Source organism: Balaenoptera ricei, chromosome 11, assembly GCF_028023285.1.
Source record: "Balaenoptera ricei isolate mBalRic1 chromosome 11, mBalRic1.hap2, whole genome shotgun sequence".
Classification (NCBI taxonomy): Eukaryota; Metazoa; Chordata; class Mammalia; order Artiodactyla; family Balaenopteridae; genus Balaenoptera; species Balaenoptera ricei.
In genome coordinates, this window is record NC_082649.1 from 77,959,232 (window position 1) to 77,984,782 (window position 25,551).

Below are 25,551 nucleotides of genomic sequence, written 5' to 3' on the forward strand. Positions count from 1 at the left end.
GTTTATTTAACCACTCATCTGTTAAAAACATCTGGGCTACTTGCAGATTTTGGCTACTATGAACGAAGCTGTTATGAATATTTATGTACCAGTTTTTATGTGAACATAAATTTTCATTTCTCTGAGATAAAAGCTCAAGAGTGCAATTGCTGGGTCATATGGTAGTTGTATGTTTAGTTTTGTAAAAAACTGCCAGATTTGTTTCCCAGAGTGGCTGTACCATTTTACATCCCCACTAACAAAGTATGAGTGAACAGTTTCTCTGCATCCTCACCAATATTTGGTGTTGTCATTATTTTTTATTTTAGCCATTCTGGTAGATGTGAAGTGATAGCTCAGTATGGTTTTGATTTGCATTTCTCTGATGGCCAGCGATGTGGAATATCTTTCAGTGTGCTTATTTGCCATCTGTACATCTTCCTCAGTGAAATGTCTGTTCATGACTTGTGCCCATTTTCTAATTGGATTGCTTGCTTTTTTACTGTTGACTTTTAGGAGTTCTTTACATATACTAGATACTAGTCCTCTGTGGAATATGTAGTTTGCAAATATTTTCTTCTAGCCTATAGACTGTCTTTTCATTCTCCTTACATGGCTTTCACAGAGAAAATTTTTAATTTTGTTGAGGTCCAATCTATCTATTGTTCCTTTTATGGATTTATGCTTTTGGTGTGAAGTCTAAGAATTACTTAAACTTAGATCCCAAGAAATTTCTCTTACGTTTATTTTTTCTAAAATTTTTGTAATTTTACACTTTATGTAAGTCTGTAATCCATTTTGAGTTAATTTTTGTAGAAGGTATGAGGTTTAGATCAATGTTATTTTTTTGCCAATGGATGTCTAATGCTCCAATACCATTTGTTAAAAGGCTGGGCTTCCTTCATTGAATTGCTTTTGCTCCTTTGTCAAAAATCATCTGAGCATGTGTGTGGATCTATTTCTGGGTCCTCCATTCTGTTCCATTCCATCCTCTGCCAATACCACATTGGCTTGATTACTATGGCTATATAGTTAGCTTTAGTATTGGATAGAATGATTCCCCCTACTTTATTATTCTTTTTAAAAAATTATTTATTTATTTATTTATTTATTTATTTATTTATTTATGGCTGCATTGGGTCTTCATTGCTGTGAGCAGGCTTCTCATTGTGGTGGCTTCTCTTGTTGCAGAACACAGGCTCTAGGTGCGAGGGCTTCAGTAGTTGTGGCTCGCAGGCTCTAGAGTGCAGGCTCAGTAGTTGTGGCACATGGGCTTAGTTGCTCCGTGGCATGTGGGATCTTCCTGGACCAGGGCTCGAACCCGTGTCCCCTGCATTGGCAGGCGGATTCTTAACCACTGCACCACCAGGGAAGTCCCATACTTTATTATTCTATGCTATGATTGTTTTAGCTATTATAGGGCCTGTGTCTTTACATATAAGTTTTAGAATAAGCTGGCTGGAATTTTGTTAGGAATTGCATTAAACCTTGGATCAATTTGGGGAGGACTTACATCTGTACTATGTTGAGAATGCCAACATTTATTGGAGGGTCTTCTTTGACTTCTTTTATCAGTATTTTGTAATTTTCAGCATACAAATCCTGTATGCATTTTGTTAAGTGTATATCTAATATTTCATTTTCTTTGGAACAGTTGCAAATGGTATTGTGTTTAAAATTTTGGTTTCTGCATGTTCCTTGTTAGCATATAGAAATACAATTACTTTTGTGGATTAATTAATTGCTGAACTCACTTATTAGTTCTGGGAGTTTTTTGTTGTTGTTGTAGATTCCTAGGGATTTTCTAGGTAGAAAATCCTGTCATCTGCAAATAGAGCTAGTTTTATTTCATTCCTTTCCAATCTGCATGCCACCTATTCCTTTTTCTTGCTGTATTACAGTGGCTAGAACTTCCAGTACCATATTGAATAGAAGTAATGAGAGTGAACATCCATGCGTTGTTCCCAATATCAGGGATTCTCTTTTTTTTTTAATTAATTTTTATTGGAGTATAGTTGGTTTACAATGTTGTGTCAGTTTCTGCTGTACAGCAAAGTGAATCAGCTACACATATACATATATCCCCTCTTTTTTGGATTTCCTTCTCATTTAGGTTACCACAGAGCATTGAGTAGAGTTCCCTGTGCTATACAGTATGTTCTCATTAGTTATCTATTTTATACATAGTATTAACAGTGTATATATGTCAATCCCAGTCTCCCAATTCATCTCACCCACCCCCACCCCCGGTATCAATACATTTGTTCTCTACATCTGTCTCTATTTCTGCTTTGTAAATAAGAACATCTATACCATTTTTCTAGATTCCACACACATGCATTAATATATGATATTAGTTTTTCTCTTTCTGATTTACTTCACTCTGTATGACAATCTCTAGGTCCATCCATGTCTCTACAAATGACCCAATTTTGTTCCCTTTCATGGCTGAGTAGTATTCCATTGTATATATGTGCCACATCTTCTTTATCCATTCATCTGTTGATGGACATTTAGGTCACTTCCATGTCCTGGCTATTGTAAATAGTGCTCCAGTGAACACTGTGGTACATGTGTCCTTTTGAATTATGGTTTTCTCTGGGTATATGCCCAGTAGTGGGACTGCTGGGTCATATGGTAGTTCTATTTTTAGTTTTTTAAGGAACCTCCATACTGTTCTCCATAGTGGCTGTATCAATTTATGTTCCCACCAACAGTGCAAGAGGGTTCCCTTTTCTCCACACCCTCTCCAGTATTTGTTGTTTGTAGATTTTTTTGATGATAGCCATTCTGACCGGTGTGAGGTGATACCTCATTGTAATTTTGATTTGCATTTCTCTAATAATTAGTGATGTTGAGCATCTTTTCATGTGCCTCTTGGCCATCTGTATGTCTTCTTTGCAGAAATGTTTATTTAGGTCTTCTGCCCATTTTTGGATTGTGTTGTTTTTTTGATATTGAGCTGCATGAGCTGTTCATATATTTTGTAGATTAATATTTTGTCAGTTGCTTAATTTGTAAATATTTTCTCCCATTCTGAGGACTGTCTTTTCGTCTTGCTTATAGTTTCCTTTGATGTGCAAAAGCTTTTAAGTTTAATTAGGTCCCATTTGTTTATTTTTGCTTTTATTTTCATTACTCTAGGAGGGGGGTCAAAAAAGATAAAAATACAGAATGCTTCACTAATTTGCATGTCATCCTTGGGCAGGGGCAATACTAATCTCTGTATTGTTCCAATTTTAGCATATGTGCTGCCGAAGCAAGCACTCAGGGATTCTCTTTATCAAGTTGAGGTAATTCAACTCTATTCCTTAATTGCTAACAATTTTTATTATAAATGGATGCTGGATTTTTTCAAATGCTTGTTCTGGGTTAATTGATATGATCATATCATTTTTCTTCTTTAGCTTGTTGATATGGTAGATTACATTGATTCATTTTAAAGTACTCAATCATCCTTGCATACCTGTATTAAATCCCCTTCAGTCATGGTACATAATTCTTTTTACACATTGTTGTACTTGATTTGCTAATATTTTGTTGAGTATTTCTGTGTCAAAGTTCACAAGAGATATTGGACTGGAATAGTCTTTCTTTCTTCCTCCCTCCTTCCCTCCCTCCCTCCCTTCCTTCCTTTCTTTTTGTGGTCTTTTACTAGGCTCATAAAATGAGTTGGGAAGTGTTCCTACCTCTTCTATTTTCTGAAAGAGATTATGTAAAATTGGTACTAATTCTTTTCTAAACGTTTGGTAGACTTCTCCAGTGAAACTGTGTGGTCTTGAGGAGTTCTTGGGGGGAAACTTTTAAGTACTAACTCAGTTTCTTTAATCGTTACTCAAGCTGTCCATTTCATACTGGCTGAATTTAGGTGGTTTATAATTTTTGAAAAATTGATCTCTTTCTTATAAGTAGTTGACCATGTGAATATGAAATTGTTCACAGTGTATCCTTATTTATTTTTTAATGATTGTAGGATCTGTATTTATATCCCCTATTTCATTTCTAATGTTGGCAATTTTGTTATTGTCAGCCTTGCTAATCATTTATCAAGTTTATTAATTTTTTAGAATAACCAACTTTTTGCTTCATTGACTTTATATTTTTCCTGTTTTAAATTTTATGGATTTCTGCTTTTACCTTTATTATTTCTTTCTGTCTGCTTGCTATTGGTTTATTTTTCTTCCTTTTTTATACTTGAGGTAGGAACTTAGGTTATTAATTTGAGAACTTTCCTCAATTCTAGTATCGTATTTAGTGGTATAAATATCCATCTCAGCACTGCTTTAGCTGCAGCTTACATATTTTGATATATTTTGTTTTCATTTTCATTCAGTTCTATGTATTTTTTAATTTCCTTTAAGAGTTACTCTTTGACCTATGTTTAGAACTTTTTCTGTGATCTTCTTGTAATTGATTTCTAGTTAGATTTTATTATAGTCAGAGAACACATTCAGCATGATTTCAATTTTTAAAACTTAAAGGGTTTTTTGTGACCCAAGGTATGGTATATTTTGCTGAATGATACATGAGTGCTTGAAAAAAATGTGTATTCTGCTATTATTGGATGGAGTGTTCTATATATGTCAATTAGATACTATTAGCCCATTGTGATGCTCAGATCTTCTATATTCTTGCTGATTTTCTGCATAGTAGATCTATCTATTGTTGAGATGGGGCATTGGAGTCTCTAACTACAGTTGTCAATTTCTCTATTTCTCCTTCAGCTCTGTTAGTTGGGTTGTTTGTTTTTGTTTGTTTGTTTTTTCCCCATGTACTTTAAGGCTCTATTGTTTGGTGTGTATATATTTAGGATCATTAAATTTTCTGGGTGGGTTGATGTTTTCATCATTATATAATATCTCTGTTTGTCTCTGGATATTTTCTTTGCTCTGAAGTCTACTTTTATCACATATTAATATAGTCTCTCCTGCTTTTTGAAAATTAATATTTGTATGGTGTACTTTTTTCTATCCTTTTACTTTTAACTTACCTAATCATTGACTTCGAAGTGAGTTCCTCATAAGCAGCATATAGTTGGACTGAGTTCTTTTATACACTCTGTCAATCTTTATCTTTCAATAAAAGATTTAGATGATTTACATTTAAGATCATTATTGATATGTTAGCACCTCAGTCTATTATCATATTACTTGTTTTCTATTTCTTTTCTCTGGTTCTCATTCCCCTTATTGGAGGGGTCAGACTTTTCTGATGTTGCCAGCGATACTCCCATTCAATCAGGAAAAAAAATCAAACTCCCTGGGCTTCCCCCTGTCATTAGGTTAGGAGTTAGGAAACACCTGGTCTGGGTGGCTTCTTCTATTGGGAGGGAGGACCCTAGACACCCTGCTACTATGCTGTTCCTCTAGTCCTGGAGTCTCAAACCAGCTCACCTTTTTCTTACCACCTTTCAGAATTCTCATTTGGTTGTCTCTTGCTTCATTTCTAGAGTTCATAGTTGTGCTTAGGAGGAGGAGCAGGGAAAATGGGTCTACATCATCTTTGCTGGGCCAGAATCTCTGCTTACTATATTTTTCATTGTATGTTTCCAGTCAAGTCTCTTATGACTCTTAGCCCTTTTTTTAAAAAAATTAATCATTTATTTATTTATGGCTGCATTGGGTCTTCGTTTCTGCGCGAGGGCTTTCTCTAGTTGTGGCAAGCGGGGGCCACTCTTCATCGCGGCACGCAGGCCTCTCACTATCGCGGCCTCTCTTGTTGCGGAGCACAGGCTCTAGACACGCAGGCTCAGTAGTTGTGGCTCATGGGCCTAGTTGCTCCGTGGCATGTGGGATCCTCCCAGACCAGGGCTCGAACCCATGTCCACTGCATTGGCAGGCAGATTCTCAACCACTGCGCCACCAGGGAAGCCCCGACCCTTAACCCTTTTGACCTTATACTTATTTGTGTACATCCACAGATTCTAAGATTTGAAACTTCTTGAGAATTTCTCTTTGTATATCTTACAGTGCCTTGAACATAGTGGGTTCTCCCTATGGATGAATAAATGAATGAATGAATGCTTATGTATATTTTCTTTGGGGCTGTACAGTGGAGTAGACCTACATGTTAAGTGCCCACCCCTGTAAATGGACAAAGGAGTAACAGGGAGAATCTTACTCAATGTGATTTACTGAAATATGCCTAAGAACATATGCTCACTTAGTCATCAACTCCCTCAGGTCATCACACTCATTTTTCTGCTTCCAGCAGATCAGAAAATGTAATGCTGGGGCAGGCCTCCCCACCATCACTTCCTTTATTACTCCCCGCAAGCCTATACCCTGAACACACAAACACACACACGCACACACACACACACCCCTCAAGCATCCAATTTTTCAGAGAAGGTAGGAAGTCAAAAGGGGGAACATGTCACATTTTCTTTCTAGAAATGAAACTACTACATCTCCAATAAAAGATGAGTATGAAACACTGATACCTGGTAACAAATGCCATAGAACAATGTTGCTGGGAAACCCCAAATTTTTAGAGCTCATAGAAACATCACTAAAGATTGCATGTAAGAGATAGAGGGCCCCAGGCAGGGAATGCAATGGAATGTAAGGCCAGGTCCCTGCTGAGGCTCAGAAGTAGGAGTGATGAAACAGCAAGCAGGAAGAGACCTTGGGCAATTGAGTTCTCCCACTGAGAAGGAAAGGATTAAAAATAAAGGCTTTAGGATGGAAAAAACTGGATGTCTGACCTCTCATTTAACTACTGGAATCATGCATTGTTATCAATTGGTATGAGCTCTTGGTCTCTTAAGATCCCTAGGCACTCGTATCTCATGTTTGCTGCACATGTGTATCTCCATTTTGGTTTTTGTTTTTTGACAAACAGAAGTTTACTTTTAATGGAGTCAAGTCCACAACTCTTTTCTTTTGTGATCTTTTCTTTTTCTCTTTAAGTTTATAAGGTTCTCTCTCACTGTAGTTGGGACAAATGCTCATTTCTCTTCTAGCTTTCTAATGATTGATTTTATACATTTATTGCCTTAATCCAGAGGGAATTAATTTTAGGGTATGGTGCGAGGGAGACTGTAATTCTTCCAACTTGAATGTATTCTTAATAAGAAAGAATAAGGCTTACTCTCTGGTCCAGTGAATGGACCCCTAGGCAGAAAACCAAGGTGAATCCAAGGCCTACTTCAAGTGTTACCTTCTCTCAAAGACCAAAGTCCTGCATTGCCTGTTAGCCAATTCCTGGAAATAGGTGCCTCATACATTTTATCTAATTTTATAGCTCTTCATGAAAGGAGGTCAAGACTGGCACCAGACACTTAATTGCAGCTAACAGCAGAAGTCCTTAATTCTCTACAGTCACTACCTTTGAAAACTATAATGCTTTAATATCTTTCTTCATTACCATCTCCAACACCTGCACTTTACAAATGATCCTATTTCCCCAACTACCCACTGCTCTACAGTACACATGAATGATGGATAATACTTATCAAGTGAATTACCCAGGCTTCCTTTTCTCACTCCTTTCCCCATGTTCTTGGATCTCTGATTGACATCTAATGTCTCTGCTCCAGGAACAGAGGAGGTCAGATGAGGAGAGAGGGGAAGCTCAAATTACTCCATAATTTTTCTTTTCAAAAGCTCTGAAGATCAATTGGGTAGGATGAATTTTACAATGAGATTTGGAGGTTACATAAACATTTCAGTTGGTCTAACTCACCAGCTTCCAGCAGCACCACCACAGCTAGCCCTTTCCTGGAGGTAATTCCGTATTGGTTGTACCCTAAACAATCGGCCCTCTGTATCCACAGGTTCTGCATCTGAGGATTCAATCAACCATGGATCAAAAAAAAAAAAAAAAAAGAAAGAAATCCAGAAATTCCAAACAGCAAAGGTTGAATTTGCTGCACACCAGCAACTATTTACATAGCCTTTACACTATTTTACAATGAACTACATCTGTCTCTGTGATAGAAGCTGATCTCAGCTCATCAAAGAGCTTATCAAGACCAACAGCATTTAGTAATGACACTGGCTTCCAAATGCGTCTGGATTAGAATAAACTTTCTTTGTACCATTTTTAGCTTCTATACATTTGAATAAAGGTGAACCCAGAGCTAAATGAACTCTGAGAAAAAAATTTCAAAAAAGTTAAGATTAAGCAGAGTTTCTTTTTGGAAGTAGGGGAGGATAGTTGTTGAGGAATGTTCAAGGATTACTCTGCTGCTTTTCAACTTTTTATTATTGATTTTATCTTAAAGGCAAAACACAATACCTAGCTAAGGATTTAAATACAGATAAACAATCTAAATAGGCTGCAGTTAAGTACATTATTCTTCAAAGATCACCTCAGAAAAGAGAAGGTAGCTCCCAACTTGTCACAAATTAAATATGTTTAAGAAAAGCAAGTGTGAATAGCAGCTAAGGATGGGGAGCAGGGAGAGGTAGATTAGAGGCATCAGAGACGCCCTTTCACTTTTGCTGAGATGTTTCCAAATGGTTTGTATATCTAGCTGACCAAAGTGGTACAATTTCTTTTCTTAAGTTTATCAATCACTCTGCACATTAATAAATTATAGCTTCACCTCAAGTTTAATTTTACAATGTGCATTTGACCACGTTCAAGATTGCTCAAGAAAACAGCAATCTTGAGAAATGGATGGAAGGATAGATGGATGAATGGATGGATGGATAAGACAACCACTAGGTTCATTCTTTCTACTTATTTGTTCGACATTTTTTTTGAAGTGCTACCAGGCTAGGGTATGGAGGTGAACAAGTTAGAAACAGTTTCATTATGGAGCTTACAGTCTACCATAATAGACAGAATGGAGGACTCAAGATAGGCAAAAATGTCTAATGTGTCACCTAAAGAAGGTAACCAAAATGAGTTACCCAACAACTTAGCATGGCTGCTATCTGCAGTTATATACATGCCAGGCAAGATGAGAAAAGGCCTACAACCTCTCCTGGACATGCTTTGGAGACCAAATAAGTTTGGATCATAACCATCCCTATAAATTCCTACCTGTACCCTTCACACACAAGAAATTACCAGGAGGCATCACTATCACAGATAGTGATCACTATCACTATCACTATCACAGATCCCCAACAAGAACCCATTAATACCACCCAAACAGATAAAACTGTCTAGGCTTGTTTCTGCCTTTTTTGTTATTGTTGTTGTTTAGAGAAGACCTAAATCAGATGCAAATTCACCATATTTCCCTTCAAGGACACTCATCATAAAAGCTGCTAGTGTACCTTTTTTGGCATATAAAATCATATTTGCTAAATCATCTATCTCTTTTGCAACACAATTCTATTTTCATCTAGCAACTGCATGAAGCCAATCTATTGGGCAGAAAAGTAAAAGAAATGAAATATTTACTGTAGAATCACGAGGTGTATTATATATCATCATTCAATGGAATGCAAAATTAGCAAGTATTAGCCTTGCAACTTGATTGGCCATGTAACTGACAGATTTTCCTGTAAGGAGGTCTCCAAAGTACCATCCAATCTAGAGTTTAACAATTTCCAGGCCCTTATCCTGCCCTTCCTGCTGCAAGTTGCACACATGGAATCAGTTATCCACAAGAAAGCCCAGCATGGGGGGGGGGGGGGTGTAAATAGATTATGATCCTAATTTGCAAAAGATTTCCAGTTTTCAAGTGTCCCTGATTCTACCTAAAGAGTTGCTCCAGCCTGTGCATGACAGCTGTCCATAATGGAGATAGATAGCCCTTCTTTCTTTTTAAGTTCAAGATTTACCATTTGTTTTTGCTACTCTTCCCCAAACTCTTTTAGTCTCAGACATATTAGTGACACAATAAATAACTTATTGTTTTCCATCTTTAGGACTTTTGTACTTGTAGGTAATATGGAAACCTGTTTTTGGTCCTAAAAAAAATAATCATGTGAAAACTTTCGTCTGTAACATAAAAATACAGCAGTAATCTGTCAATGATAATAACGATGATAATTAGATACTGACTTGTGCTGGGAACTGCGTTAGGCTCTTTTCATTCACTATCTCATTAAAATCCTCACAATTCCTGTATGACTTAGATTACGCCCTGTAGTCCCTTTAAGCACTTTTCATACAGAATTCAACCCTCTATTTCAAGCATAGCCAGAAACTGGCAATACAGGAACAGACAAAGGGAAATGATTCTGTCCAGTTGGGAAAAAAAAACCCACAATCCTCATTAAAATTTAGGCACTTTAGAAAGAGGCCAAAAAAAGCTGTTCATTATGATTATGGAAACAAGATCTGCTCACTGCACTGATTTGAAAATTATAGCAAAGCATTTTTTTTTAATTTATTTATTTTATTTTTGGCTGTGTTGGGCCTTCATTGCTTTGCGCAGGCTTTCTCTAGTTGCGGTGAGCAGGGGCTACTCTTCATTACGGTGCATGGGCGTCTCATTGCAGTGGCTTCTGTTGTAGAGGAGCACGGGCTCTAGGTGCGCAGGCTTCAGTAGTTGTGGCACGTGGGCTCTAGAGCACAGGCTCGGTAGTTGTGGCGCATGGGCTTAGTTGCTCCACAGCATCTGGGATCTTCCCGGACCAGGGCTCGAACCAGTGTCCCCTGCATTGGCAGGCAGATTCTTAACCACTGAGCCACCAGAAAAGCCCAACAGCAAAGCATTTTTTAAATGCTTTAAAATGTAAAACACAATGAAATGCACATAATTGAACAATAAGCTATTATACTAGAATTTAAAATACTTAAAATTATATCCTCCATCACCTAACAATATAGTTGCTAAAAACACTTGCTTTGTAGGTAGAAACTTGTCTTACTTGCTTTGCTTCCTTCTCTGCAATTGTCTTTAATATTTTCTTAACTCTCTGCGAAATGTGAAAGACACTGTGGAAATGTTTTCAGTTCAAGCGCCCAGTGGCAGAGTGTGGCTCACACTGATGTTATGATGGCCTTTTAGCACTGGCAAGGTCTGAAATGTGTAGCCCTCATGTTGACACTCAGTGTGCTTTTCAAAGTATCTACCCATGGTTTGCACATTCTACGGGAAGATATCTGGAAAGTGTCTTCAGGATTTTCCTGTATATCATTTTCTCAAAATTTTTGTATTGAGTTTTGGTATCATAAATCTAAATTTTTGCCAACTGAACAGTGGCAAGATCTGTATTTTAACTCCTAGTATAATAGCTTGTTGTTCAATTATGTGTATTTCACTGTGTTTTACTAACATTTCAGGAAATTGGCTGGGGAGTTGGATTGACATATTAAACGTTACCATTTTTCTCATTTAAAATAATGGGAAGTTGTCTCCTAGAAAACATTGTTGGGTAAAACATCTGATCATCAGGTACAAATTACTCACATCAAACAAGGGATACCTATATTTTTCCTAGCATGTTCCCTATCTTTTGCTCTTTGCTCACTTCTTTCTTTCAATTTCTATTTTTACACATTTTCTCATTTAATTCTGGCAACATTACAAGGTAGCTAGTATGACCCTATTTTAGAGATGAGGGCACTGAGATTCAGGGAGGTCTGTCACTGGCTGCATTCCTTTCCTTCCTGTGGTTGCTGTAACAAATTACCACAAACTTAGTACTTTTAACAACAGAAATTTATACACTCACAATTCTGGAGGCCAGATGTCCAAAATCAAGGTGTTGGCAGAGCCCTGCTCCCTCCAGAGGCTCTAGCAGAGATTCCACTCCATGCCTCGTCCACCTTCTGGTGGTTGCTGGTATTTCTTGGCGTGGGGCCACCATATCACTCCAGTGCCTCCAAGGTCGCATCTCCTCCTCTTTTGTGTGTCTCAAAGCTCACTCTGCCCCTCTCTTATAAGGATACTTATGATAGCATTTAGGGCTCCCTGGAATAATCCAGAATGGTTTCCTCATCTCAAGAGCTTTAACTTAGTCATATCTGTAAAGAATCTTTTTCCAAATAAGGTCACAGTCACATATTCCAGGAATTTGACATGGATACTTTTTTAGGGACCATTTTTCAGCCTGACACACTGGCTCAGTGTCACCCAGCATGGCATGGTGTAGATGTTCAGATGTAGGACTTGCAGATTCCAGAATTCATGTTCTTTCTGCTCCATGTGTTGTCTTCCATGATATTGCAAGACCTGTCATCTCTGCCTCTACCTATATCTCAGCCTCCCCTCCATCTGCCTTACCTCAGAGCAAAGTCAATATTCTGCTCCCCCAGCTCCGGGGCCCTTTCCAAGGAGAATCTGAAAAGGCTGAGCTGCCCATTAACAAATCCTGTCATACACTCTTGGCTTCTTTCCCAATACTCAGTCAGCTTCCTGAGTCTAGTTCAAGGACCACACTGGATCACAAAAGCAACCTTGCTTTGAGGAAATAACTATTACCGCTTTCCCACTGATACTGATTTTTTAGTGTCCCCATAACATAACAGAAAAGAATGCTAAATATCATCCTCTTTCTTTTTTCTGAACTTGTTGTCTGCTGTTACTTAGGGAATGAAAATGGACAGAAAAAGGAAACCACACTATGTCTCCTAAATTGTCCTAGAACACATGGTATGAAGGTTAGTCAAAGCCAAGTTGTTTTTTTGTCAAGAGATTGCTTGATCTAGAATCCATGTAGGAACTGATGATGTTTCCACCTGCCTAACACGTGGGCCAGTAAGGATCTGCAAAGTGCTATTCTGTACAAATATTTCTCATTCATTCTAGGAACCAGCATTCACATTTACACAGACTACCTGGAATTCAATGTAACCTTTCTTTCCACAATCTACCTAAATATTATACTATATTTTATATAAAATATAGAAACTTACTCATTGTTTGGCCTATTTAAAAAACACTCCCCATTCAAGTTGTCATTTGAATTACATCTACATGAATCATAAATCAGACAAGATGATTTCATCATTTTTACTTAGATAGACATATATTGAAAAGAAATTAAGAGAGGAAAATGAGCTCATATTTACCTTACTATTTTAAGATTTCTAATGTTCTCTATTCTTACCTGAGGATCTGAGTTTTCATCTATTATTTCTTTTCAACGTAAAGAACTTCCTTTAACATTTCTTGTGATATAAGTTAGTCTGCAGGCAATAAATTTTCTCAGTTTTTCTTTAACTGAAAGCAACTTTCTTTCCATTCTTTTTGTTTTTTCCCTTGAGTTACAATATTATACAATGAAATGTTTCAGGTGTACAACATAGTGATTCACAATTTTTAAGATTATTCTCCATTTATAGTTATTACAAAATACAGGCTATAGTCCCTGTGCTGTATCTTTGTAGCTTATTTATTTTTTTGAATTTTGAATTTTATTTAATTTATTTTTTTATACAGCAGGTTCTTATTAGTTATCCATTTTACACACATCAGTGTATACATATCAATCCCAATCTCCCAATTCATCACACCACCACCCCACCACCACCACTTTCCCCCCTTGGTGTCCATACGTTTGTTCTCTACATCTGTGTCTCAATTTCTGCCCAGCAAACTGGTTCATCTGTACCATTTTTCTATGTTCCACATACATGTGTTAATATACAACATTTGTTTTTCTCTTTCTGACTTACTTCACTCTGTATGACAGTCTCTAGATCTATGCGTGTTTCAACAAATGACCCAATTTTGTTCCTTTTTATGTCTAAGTAATATTCCATTATATATATATGTACCACATCTTCTTTATCCATTCGTCTATCAATGGGCATTTAGGTTGCTTCCATGAGCTGGCTATTGTAAATAGTGCTGCAATGAACATTGGGGTGCATGTGTCTTTTTGAATTATGGTTTTCTCTGGGTATATGCCCAGTAGTGGGATTGCTGGGTCATATGGTAATTCTATTTTTAGTTTTTTAAGGAACTCCATACTGTTCTCCATAGTGCCTGTATCAATTTACATTCCCACCAACAGTGCAAGAGGGTGCCCTTTCCTCCACATCCTCCTCAGCATTTGTTGTTTGTAGATTTTCTTATGATGCCCATTCTAACTGGTGTGAGGTGATACCTCATTGTAGTTTTGATCTGCATTTCTCTAATAATTAGTGATTTTGAGCAGCTTTTCATGTGCTTCTTGGCCATCTGTATGTCTTCTTTGGAGAAATGTCTATTTAGGTCTTCTGCCCATTTTTGGATTGGGTTGTTTGTTTTCTCATATTGAGCTGCACGAGCTGTTTATATATTTTGGAGATTAATCCTTTGTCCGTTGATTCCTTTGCAAATATTTTCTTCCATTCTAAGGGTTGTCTTTTCATCTTGTTTGTTGTTTCCTTTGCTTTGCAAAAGCTTTTGAATTTCATTAGGTCCCATTTGTTTATTTTTGTTTTATTTCCATTTCTCTAGGAGGTGGATCAAAAAAGATCTTGCTGTGATTTGTGTCAAAGAGTGTTCTTCCTATGTCTTCCTCTAAGAGTTTTATAGTGTCCGGTCTTACATTTAGGTCTCTGATCCATTTTGAGTTTATTTTTGTGTATGGTGTTAGGGAGTGTTCTAATTTCATTCTTTTACATGTAGCTGTCCAGTTTTCCCAGCACCACTTATTGAAGAGGCTGTTTCTTCTCCACTGTATATTCTTCCCTCCTTTATCAAAGATAAGGTGACTATAGGTGCATGGGTTTATCTCTGGGCTTTCTATCCTGTTCCATTGATCTATATTTGTTTTTATGCCAGTACCATACTGTCTGGATTACTGTAGCTTTGTAGTATAGTCTGAAGTCAGGGAGCCTGATTCCTCCAACTCCATTTTTCTTTCCCAAGACTGCTTTGGCTATTCGGGGTCTTTTGTGTCTCCATACAAATTTTAAGATTTTTTGTTCTAGTTCCGTAAAAAATGTCATTGGTAATTTCATAGGGATTGCATTGAATCTGTAGATTGCTTTGGGTAGTATAGTCATTTTCACAATATTAATTCTTCCACTCCAAGAACATGGTATATCTCTCCATCTGTTGGTATCATCTTTAATTTCTTTCATCAGTGTCGCATAGTTTTCTGCATACAGGTCTTTTGTCTCGCTAGGTAGGTTTATTCCTAGGTATTTTATTCTTTTTGTTGCAGTGGTAAATGGGAGTGTTTCCTTAATCTCTCTTTCAGATTTTTCATCATTAGTGTATAGGAATGCAACAGATTTCTGTGCATTAATTTTGTATCCTGCAACATTACCAAATTCATTGATTACCTCTTGTAGTTTTCTGGTGGCATCTTTAGGATTTTCTATGTATACTATCATGTCATCTGCAAAGAGTGACAGTTTTACTTTTTCTTTTCCAATTTTTATTCCTTTTATTTCTTTTTCTTCTCTGATTGCTGTGGCTAGGACTTCCAAAACTATGTTGAATAATAGTGGGGAGAGTGGACATCCTTGTCTTGTTCCTGATCTTAGAGGAAATGCTTTCAGTTTTTCACCATTGAGAATGATGTTTGCTGTGGGTTTGTCGTATATGGCCTTTATTATGTTGAGGTAGGTTCCCTCTGTGCCCACTTTCTGGAGAGTTTTTATCATAAATGGGTGTTGAATTTTGTCAAAAGCTTTTTCTGCATCTATTGAGATGATCATATGATTTTTATTCTTCAATTTGTTAATATGGTGTATCACATTGATTGATAAGCGTATATTGAAGAATCCTTGCATCCCTGGGATAAAACCCACTTCATCATGGTGTATGACCCTTTTAATGTGTTGTTGGATTCTCTTTGCTAGTATTTGGTTGAGGATTTTTGCATCTATATTCGTCAATGATATTGGTCTGTAATATTCTTTTTTTGTAGAATCTCTGTCTGGTTTTGGTATCAGGGTGATGGTGGCCTCATAGAATGAGATTGGGAGTGTTCCTTCCTCTGCAATTTTTTGGAAGAGTTTGAGAAGGATGGGTGTTAGCCCTTCTCTAAATGTTTGATAGAATTCATCTATGAAGCCATCTGGTCCTGGACTTTTGTTTCTTGGAAGAATTTTAATCACAGTTTCAATTGCATTACTTGTGACTGGTCTGTTCATATTTTCTGTTTCTTCCTGGTTCAGTCTTGGAAGGTTACATCTTTCTAAGAATTTGTCCATTTCTTCCAGGTTGTCCATTTTATTTGCATAGAGTTGCTTGTAGCAGTCTCTTAGGATGCTTTGTATTTCTGCGGTGTCTGTTGTAACTTCTCCTTTTTCATTTCTAATTTTATTGATTTGGGTCCTCTCCCTCTTTTTATTGATGAGTCTGGCTAATGGTTTATCAATTTTGTTTATCTTCTCAAAGAACCAACTTTTAGTTTTATTGATCTTTGCTACTGTTTTCTTTGTTTCTATTTCATTTAGTTCTGCTCTGATCTTTATGATTTCTTTCCTTCTGCTAACTTCGGGTTTTGTTTGTTCTTCTTTCTCTAGTTCTTTTGGGTGTAAGGTTAGATTGTTTATTTGAGATTTTTCTTGTTTCTTGAGGTAGGCTTGTATTGCTATAATCTTCCCTCTTAGAACTGCTTTCACTGCATCCCAAAGGTTCCAAAAGATCGTCGTGTTTTCATTGTCATTTGTCTCTAGGTATTTTTTGATTTCCTCTTTGATTTCTTCAGTGATCTCTTAGTTATTTAGTAATGTATTGTTTAGCCTCCATGTGTTTGTGTTTTTTACGTTTTATTCCCTGTAATTCATTTCTAATCTCAAGGCATTGTGGTCAGAAAAGATGCTTGATATGATTTCAATTTTCTTAAATTTACTGTGGCTTGACCTCTGACCCAAGATGTGATCTATCTTGGAGAATGTTCCATGCGCACTTGAGAATGAACTGTAATCTGCTGTTTTTGGATGGAATGTCCTATAAATATCAATTAAATCTATCTGGTCTATTGTGTCATTTAAAGCTTCTGTTTCCTTATTAATTTTCATTTTGGATGATCTGTCCATTGGTGTAAGTGAGGTGTTAAAGTCCCCCATTATTATTGTGTTACTGTTGATTTCCTATTTTATAGCTGTTAGCAGTTGCCTTATGTATTGAGGTGCTCCTATGTTGGGTGCATATATATTTATAATTGTTATACCTTCTTCTTGGATTGATCCCTTGATCATTATGTAGTGTCCTTCCTTGTCTCTTGTAACATTCTTTATTTTAAAGTCTATTTTATCTGATATGAGTATTGCTACTCCAGCTTCCTTTTGATTTCCATTTGCATGGAATATTTTTTTCCATCCCCTCGCTTTCAGTCTGTATGTGTCCCTAGGTCTGAAGTGGGTCTCTTGTAGACAGCATATATATGGGTCTTGCTGTTATAGCCATTCAGCAAGCCTGTGTCTTTTGGTTGGAGCAGTTAATCCATTCACGCTTAAGGTAATTATCGATATGTATGTTCCTATGACCATTTTCTTAATTGTTTTGGGTTTGTTTTTGTAGGTCCTTTTCTTCTCTTGTGTTTCCCACTTAGAGAAGCTCCTTTAGCATTTGTTGTAGAGCTGGTTTGGTGGTGCTGAATTCTCTTAGCTTTTGCTTGTCTGTAAAGCTTTTGATTTCTCCATCAAATCTGAATGAGATCCTTGCCGGGTAGAGTAATCTTGGTTGTAGGTTCTTCCCTTTCATCACTTTAAGTATATCATGCCACTCCCTTCTGGCTTGCAGAGTTTCTGCTGAGAAATCAGCTGTTAACCTTATGGGAGTTCCCTTGTATGTTATTTGTTGCTTTTCCCTTGCTGCTTTCAATAAGTTTTCTTTGTCTTTAATATTTGTCAGTTTGATTACTATGTGTCTTGGCGTGTTTCTCCTTTGGTTTATCCTGTATGGGACTCTCTGCGCTTCTGGGACTTGGGTGGCTATTTCCTTTCCCATGTTAGGGAAGTTTTTCAATATAATCTCTTCAAATATTTTCTCGGGTCCTTTCTCTCTCTCTTCTCCTTCTGGGACCCCTATAATGCGAATGTTGGTGCGTTTAATGTTGTCCCAGAGGTCTCTTAGGCTGTCTTCATCTCTTTTCATTCTTTTTTCTTTATTCTGTTCCACAGCCGTGAATTCCACCATTCTGTCTTCATGTCACTTATCCATTCTTCTGCCTCAGTTATTCTGCTATTGATTCCTTCTAGTGTAGTTTTCATTTCAGTTATTGTATTGTTCATCTCTGTTTGTTTGTTCTTTCATTCTTCTAGGTCTTTGTTAAACATTTCTTGCATCTTCTTGATCTTTGCCTACATTCTTTTTCCGAGGTCATGGATCATCTTCACTATCATTATTCTGAATTCTTTTTGTGGAAGGTTGCCTATCTCCACTTCGTTTAGTTGTTTTTCTGGGGTTTTATCTTGTTCCTTCATCTGGTACATAGCCCTCTGCCCTTTCATCTTGTCTATCTTTCTGTGAATGTGTTATTTTTCCCACAGGCTGCAGGATTGTAGTTCTTCTTGCTTCTCTGATGTTTGTTGAATGATTAAGTAAACCCTGAAACTTTTGAATGCTTGAAATTATCAAGTGTACCGCTAAGAAAAATGAGGATTTATCAGTTTTATTTCTGGACTCTGTAAATCTGATCTTGGATTTTACCATTACTTAGTATTAAATATTAAAATATTAAATACTTAATACTTATTAAGCATTGTTTTATATTACATGTGTTGTCTTTCAAAAGTATAGTTTTACATTTGTATTCAGTGTTATAATTAAAGTTACTATTGTTTAAATCTCACTTTTAATTGGTTTCAGTATTAATGGTCTATTTCTTAATATCATTTACTTCTGTTACTTAATTCTTAAGTTTGTTTTCTCTCACCTAGCCCAGTGCTTCGTAAATTTTAATGCATGTGAGAATCTTCTAGAAAAACTGTTAACACAGAAATAGCTGCATTCCATCCGCAGAAATTTAGCTTCAGGTGGTTTGGGGTGGACCTGAGAATCTGTATTAGTTTCCAGATATTGTTGATGTTACTGAACCCTGAACCACACTTTGAGTAGCACTGACCTGGCCTATATCCTCAAGCCATTTCCCTAGTAAAGAGGTTTTATGTTTTCTTTTTTCTTGCATATTTGAGAATTTCTTTCTGTTACTTTAACAAGTGAAAGACAACTTGACTATATTTACCTTTCTTGGGTACACCCTTGTAAACTGTTCCAAGCAAATTGTTATAGATTTTATAGCAAGAGCACCTATTATATAGTGTGAAATTTAAAAACAGACAAAAAAGGCAGTCTGATTGTTGCTCCTTTGCAAGGTAAATTGTTTTCTTTGCCTGCATATTTAAAGGATTTTTTTCTTTATTATTGTAATTTTTAAAAAAAATTGCCAAGTTGTAATGGTATGGAACCCTTTTGATTAACGTTGCCTGAAGTATGGAAAGTCCTTTCAATTTGCGTACTGAAGCTTTCTTGGTTTTGTTTTTATTTTACCCCAAAAGAACTTTTATTAATTTTTGATTATTACTTGTGTTCCAATTATTGCTGCCTCAAGAACATCTATAATTCTTAGATTTTGTCTAGTGTTTAAGTCTATGATCTCTGTCTTCTATATTTTTAATCTTCTCTATTTCATTAATTTTTATTGTTCTTTTCTTCTTCATTTTGATAGAACATAACAATTTTCCTTCAACAATAGTGATATACATATATTTTAAATGATAATTTTTTTTTCAGCTTCTAATGCATATTCTAACATGGCATTCTGGTTTCTTTACCATGTTTTCTTGACTAACCTGTCTCCTTTTCTAATCATCCTGCTTTCTTTTAGTCTAAACTTATTTTCTCGTTTATCTTTCTGTATCTTAAAGTTATTGAGGATGTTGAACTTCTAAAAATTCTTTCATATTCCTGTGGCAAATCATCCTGGGAGGTCGTTACTCTTAGTCTCTTAGACACTGTTCTCTTTTTTGTGTCCATGATGATTTTTTAATTTTAAATTTACCGTGAAAGAGCCAGTGTTTGTCAAGAAAGAGATGACGATTGTCTTTACTTATGTGTCTTTAATTGAATCCCCTACTGGTGGATCATAAGTTGGTTTACAAAACTTATATCCCAATTCCCAGCCTCTAGCAGGTTTTCCATCTAGTGGAGCTCTTTGGATTTATGTAGAATCTTCTAGCTCCACTGCCTAGATCTATGTCCAATCTAAATACAGAAAAACAAACAAACAAACAAACAAAAACCCAAGAATCCACAAGGCCCCCTTCACTTTTAGCATAGCTATGGAACTTTACCTATGACAGATATTGACAAACGTACTTCCAAAAATATTATAGTCACATGTAGTAGGCAGAATAATGTCTACATCCTAATCTCTAGAATCTGTGAATGTTAGGTTTACATGACAAAGAAGAATTAAGTTGGCAGATGGAATTAAGGTTGCTAATCATCTGACCTTAAAATAGATATTCCACTATTACTCAGCTGGACTCAATATATCTCAAGGGTCCTTAAGTATGAAGAGAGAGAGATAGAAGAGTCAGAGTGATGCAACATGAAAAAGACAAGTGGCCATTGCTGGCTTTGAACATGGAGGAGGGCCACAAGCCAAGGAATGTGGGCAATCTCTAGAAGCTGGAAAAGGGAAGGAAACAGATTCTCTCCAGAGACTCCAGAAAGAAATGCAGCCCACCAACACCTTGATTTTATCCTGATGAAATCCAAATCCATTTCAGACTTCTGACCTCCAGGACTTTAAAATAATAAATCTGTGTTATTTTGAGCTGCTATGTTTGTGGTAATTTATTGCAGAAGCCATAAGAAACTAATACATGACCATCTCTTTGGTCAATCACTATTTGCATTCTCAACATGAATGTAGAAATTCAAGTCTGCATTAACAGTGGTGCTTCAAAAGAGTACTTACATTGTGTAGGAATTCTCATTTACTTTTGTAATTACTCTCTGTATACTTCTGAACCAGGGGAAAGACTGCAGCCAAAGGACAAAGGTCTTTCCTCCTTCTAGTCATAGCACAAGGGAAACATCAGGTGAAATATATATAAATATATATATATATATATATATATATATATATATATATATATATATATTGCTATAGAGGTGTCTAATAACTAGAAGTTTGGTGAAACTAAAATGAACAATTTCACCTGATGTTTCCCTTGTGCTATGACTAGAAGGAGGAAAGAGTATTTTTATAGCAAATTGGGAAAAGTTATATTAGAGGCTAGTATCAGGCATTAATTTAATTTCATGTATTCTTAAATCTCTTTTTGGGTAAGGTGCTGATCCTACTAACTCACTCCTTCATGCGTGAATACAAACTTGAGAAATTATAGTTTTATATAAAGGGAGCATGTTTTTCTAACTATAAGAATTCTTTTTCCTTTAAATTGGTAGAACCATGGCCTATCTATTTAATTTTGTGCAGCACTACTTTTCCTTGGGGAAGAAGTAAAAGATTACATTTTCAAATGTTTCTCTCTCTCTAAATAGGAGGCTACTAAGACTGAGATTTCCATATATCTTGATCTGCCCAAGTAGGTATCTCTCTACTCACTGGTCTCTGGAAATCACCATGTTTACCCAAGCTTTAATTCAAGAGGCTAAAGTCATGGGTAAATATTAAGAGGAAATTGACAAAGGCATATTAAGCTGTAAGGAATAAACTATACTGTCCTAAAAGAAACATATTATTACAGAGTTAACACAGCACCACTTTCTACCTTGCCAGTATTGAAGGCCACATGGCAGCCAGTACTCTTTACATGACCTTGCTTGCCCTGAACAATTTCTGCACAGCAGATAAAGGGCCAAAGCACAACACAGTTCAGTGAATAGCATAAACTCATTCATCCATATGTACTAGATCTTACACCATCAGGCTTCTCACTGCTCCTACTATATGAATCACCTTATCCTTGCATGCTGGACACAACTGTTCTAGATGTATAGTTCTTTAGCTGGACCAGCACTGAATCGAGAGAAAGGTCCTCTACTATTAGTCTGCAGTAGGGTCTAATATTTCTACCATTGCAATCATCAAACAAGACAAAGATTTTGTATCTCCAGGAGGATTAAGTCAAAGCATAGATAGATTGACCTAGGAGGAGAGCCACTAGTCTTTGTCAGGTAAGTATGATTACTTGATGGCATTCATTGCTTAGGCGAGTTGCAAAGAATACTGTGAAAATTAAGCAGGCTAATTTGGGAAGGACCAGAAGGCAAATTTGAGAAACATTAGGATATGGGTAAGGAACACTAAGATACTAAATTTTTTGTGAGTATGATCCTGCCCTGGTAGAGATAACTGGTGGGCTCCTCAAAATATAGATATTCTCTTGGTAGTGTTAGCCAATGTGAACCCAGCATGAAGGAAAATGAAAAGCATCACAACTCTTTAAAAACAAATATTTTCATTTTTATGGGAGACTATGAAACAAGTGGTTAAGAGCATGGGCTCTGAAGTCAAACTACAAAGGTTCAAATCCTGGCCTTGCCCCTCACAGGAATGCTATGTAACTTTCTTATGCCTCATTTCCTGCATACGTAAACTGGGGATAGTACTGTTACCTCTTTGGCTACTTTTGGAGCATCAGCTATGCTAAATATGTAAAGCTCCTAGCACAGTGCCTAACACCTAATAATAGCTGCATATAACTGCGGCTGCTAAGGAGAAGCTGCAAAGCCTTCTGGGTAAGAATAGGGACTCTGGAAGAAGACTGTCCAGGCTCTGCCATTTAATAGCTGTGTGATCTCAGGCATCTTATTAACTCTTTTGCACTTCACTTTCCTCATCTGTAAAATGAGAGTAATAATAATAATCATACCAGGGTTATTTTGAGGATTGAGTTAATATTTTTTAAATGTTTAAAAGAGCGTCTGGCATATAATGTGTTGATTAATAAATTATTCAGCTCTCTTCAGTTTTAAAACTGTGATCATGGGGCTTCCCTGGTGGCGCAGTGGTTGAGAATCTGCCTGCCAATGCAGGGGACACAGGTTCGAGCCCTGGTCTGGGAAGATCCCACATGCCACGGAGCAACTGGGCCTGTGAGCCACAACTACTGAGCCTGCGCGTCTGGAGCCTGTGCTCCGCAACAAGAGAGGCCGCGACAGTGAGAGGCCCGCGCACTGCGATGAAGAGTGGCCCCCGCTTGCCACGGCTAGAGAAGGCCCTCGCACGGAAACGAAGACCCAACACAGCCAAAAAACAATATAAAAAATAAATAAATAAATATTAAAAAAAAAAAACAAACTGTGATCATGGAAAACCAAGGTCTCTGTAGGGTACGCTGCGGGGGTGGGGGGTCCATGTGGTAGAGTAAAGATAAGGAAGGTAGAGCCCAACCCCACTCTCTATTTAAGAGTAACTCTATTTTACATATTGAGCTCTTGGGCAAGATTTTCTTTGAGTAAAGGTTCCTACTGTTTTAAAAAAAAAACAGGAAAAGGAAAAAAACAAATAAAAAGGAAGGGAAGTAGAGAGAGAAGGAGGGAAGGAGGCAGGAGAAAAGGAAAGAAGGAAACAAACCGTGGTCCTATACCAATGAGCCCTCATAAAAATATCTATATCAGTCCAGTTTTTACAAAACATTCAATGTTTTTATATACATTATCTAGTGAATTTTACCAGATCATTTTAAGGTTCCTTCTAGGTAGAAAATTCTCTGAATTTCAGTAAATTCAAAGACATACATTCCCAAACTTCTTTAGGGTAAACAAAAATCTCAGTATTTCTAACTTAATATGCAAATCATGAATATTCACCACAGTCAAATGAAAAATAAATCACCCCTGAGTTCAAGTGCTTGCCATGCAAAATTGCCTATTTCCTAGAACATTCAGAAATCTGTTTTTAAATTGCTTTTTATTAATTTTGCTCTCATGATGGTTGCTCTTCAAAGCAACCTGGAAAATGTGCCATCTTCAGCATTAACGAGATTAAGGAGAAATGAGGAAAGCACAATATGATGCCATTTACAAAAGGAAAGAGAGTCCATGGATCAGAGGTCTGGGCACTGGAAGACGTCTTTTAAATGTCACTAGACAAAATTTATGATATAAAAGGGAATGTTCCTTCATCATTCTGAGTATTGTTATCTACATGAATAATAAATCAAAAGGCTCTTTATCCATTTATGGCTGAACATTATGACCTTAGATAGATTGGTGATGTGATTTACTCCACTGATATCAATGAAACTGAAACCCAGTGAAAATACCACTGGATTGGCCCAACATTCTGGAAAATCAGTGAGGCTTGGGAGAACGGTTTGAGGGGAGAGTATTTTAAAAATGCAAATATTTTGGCATGGTTAAATCAGTAAACTCATTAAGATTTCTTTTAAATAACTACCCTTCAGTCTTTGCTACATAGCAAACCCAAGTACATTCAAGCTTAACAGGGTTGTCTACTTCATAATTTTATGGAGAGATATCACTAGTATTTATCCCCAAATTGTTTGAATTATTAATATTTTACTTTTAAAAGATGAATGCAATGTGATTCCATTTATATGAAATTTAGAATATGCAAAACTTATAGTGATTAGAAGTATACCCATTGGTGATAAAACTATGAAGAAATGAAAGGAAATGACTATTGCAAAGAACTGGATAGTGACTACCTCTAATGTGGTCAGAGAGAGGACTGAGATTGGGAGGGTTTTCCCGGGACTCAGAACACCGAAAATATTCTATGTCTTGACCTGAGTAAACCTTGACATGAGTGTTCATTTATAATTATTCATTGAACTGGACATACATGTCTTATGTACTTTACTTATATCAATTATATGTCACAATTTTATTTAAATAGGATATTCTATTCTGAGGTGACTCTCTAGTCTATTACATAGGTCACACTTAATATTAAAAAAGTATTCACTGTTTATTTGAAATTCAAATTTAACTGGGGGTCCTTAATTTTATCTGGCAAACTTACCCCACTCAGAATAGCAGTTAGACTACAAAAACTTTTTTTTTTAAAAAAAGGGCAAAATAAACCACAGATATAATGCGTTCTTAGAAGTCTTGGTCATTCCTGTTTTATATTCTATTAATATGATAAATCTGTGTCTCATGGCTTGTGACCACCCCCCAGGGTTCTTGGGTCCAGGGACTATAAACAAAAGTAGGCTACATAGATGAAAGTTATAGTTTGCTTATAGGTAGGCAAAGAAGCTGACCTTTATAAATACAGCCATGTCTTTAAGAAAGGAGAACTTCAAGTCAGAAACAAGTCTGAAAAAAATTTAAGCTGTTCTTTTTTTTTAAGCAATGATTTGCCTTTTATTACATGCATTTGTTTGCACAGGAAAGGAAAAGACAATCAAATAGGTAAAATGGATGCTATATCGCTCCCTCATACATGAAGAATTACACATCTGTCTAACAATACTAACCACTCTGAAAGATAATTATGGATCATTGCTTTAAAAAATATCCTGAATTGCCTGCAGAAATGGCAAGGAGAATTCAATTAAATTATTTGTAAAAGCCAGAGTCTTTTTTTCCTATCCATCTGCTACTTGAAATGGGATGACCTTTCAAATAGTGCTTGCCAGTTCTCAAAGCAAACGCTAAATAAAGAAGTGGAATGTGCCTTTTTTTCCCCTCTCTACCAGGTTCAGCATAGAAAGAGCATTTGTACTGACATTCTACACCACTCAAAAGAATGCAGATTTGGCTTCTAGAACATAAAAGAGGCATTTAAGGAATATCAATCAGGCTCTGTCCCGATGCCT

General features: G+C 36.6%; 1 protein-coding gene and 1 non-coding gene across 23 annotated transcripts in view; both read right to left on the reverse strand.

Moving 5' to 3' along the window:
- The window catches only part of FHIT (fragile histidine triad diadenosine triphosphatase), a 1,501,610-nt gene that overhangs the window by 935,997 nt on the left and 540,062 nt on the right, over positions 1-25,551 (reverse strand). The gene's annotated exons all lie outside the window — the stretch shown is intronic.
- Positions 3,143-3,246, reverse strand: LOC132375542 (U6 spliceosomal RNA). The gene has a single exon (XR_009506086.1). It is a non-coding gene; the product is annotated as a U6 spliceosomal RNA (small nuclear RNA).